Raw genomic sequence first — 782 nt, forward strand, 5'->3', positions numbered from 1 at the left:
TCACCATGTTGGCCAGGATGGTGTTGATCTCTTGACCTTGTGATCCGCCTGCCTTGACCTCCTAAACTGCTGGGATTACAGGCATGAGCCACCGTGCCTGGCTTAGATTGATCTTTTTAAACCAAGTGTCTGAAAATGCCTTTTTAAGTTCAAAATGGTGCACTGAAAATAAGAACTTGTCTCTCTTCTCTTCTAAGTCCACAATACAATTATAGCAAATGCAAATGCTGATAGATAAAATAACCTATTGAATTTGCTTCACAAATTTGCATGTCATCTTTGTGCAAGGGCCATGCTAATCTTCTCTGTATAGTTTCAATTTTAGTATATGTGCTGCCAAAGCTAGCACAGGATTATTTTTAAAGAGATATTCTTAAATTCTAGGCTGAAGTTCCAAGTCATATTGGAACACTGATGGATTGAGGAATATGTGAACCTATCAATCAGTCTAAATGTGTACATGCGAACAGTCTATGATGGAAAAAAGTCCTTATCCCAGGGAGCTACCTGGATAAAAGACAGCAATGCCATGCAAGGTGGGAGTATGAAGAACAACTAAAAACAGAATTAACTGGAAGTCTGTCTAATGAAATATGCTAGTCAGGTGTCCCACACATCATCACTACTAGCCTCTTCCTTATTTCAATGAACACTAAGCATAAGAAACCCAGCTTTATACTATCAGGAATCTAAATTAGCACTCTTATTGAATATTAATTAATTGTACAGGGAGAACAAAGGTTTTGAAGTTTCTAGAGTGGCTTTCCATGCAAAAGATGAAG

The 782-nt window shown here is 37.9% G+C and overlaps 1 non-coding gene across 1 annotated transcript; it reads right to left on the reverse strand.

Annotated features, from left to right (window-relative positions):
• Positions 1-242: 242 nt before the first annotated feature.
• LOC116545221 lies at positions 243-349 on the reverse strand. Its single transcript, XR_004266250.1, has one exon. It is a non-coding gene; the product is annotated as a U6 spliceosomal RNA (small nuclear RNA).
• Positions 350-782: the final 433 nt, after the last annotated feature.

Source organism: Sapajus apella, unplaced genomic scaffold (genome assembly GCF_009761245.1).
Source record: "Sapajus apella isolate SASKATOON/1434 unplaced genomic scaffold, GSC_monkey_1.0 scaffold4, whole genome shotgun sequence".
NCBI lineage: Eukaryota > Metazoa > Chordata > Mammalia > Primates > Cebidae > Sapajus > Sapajus apella.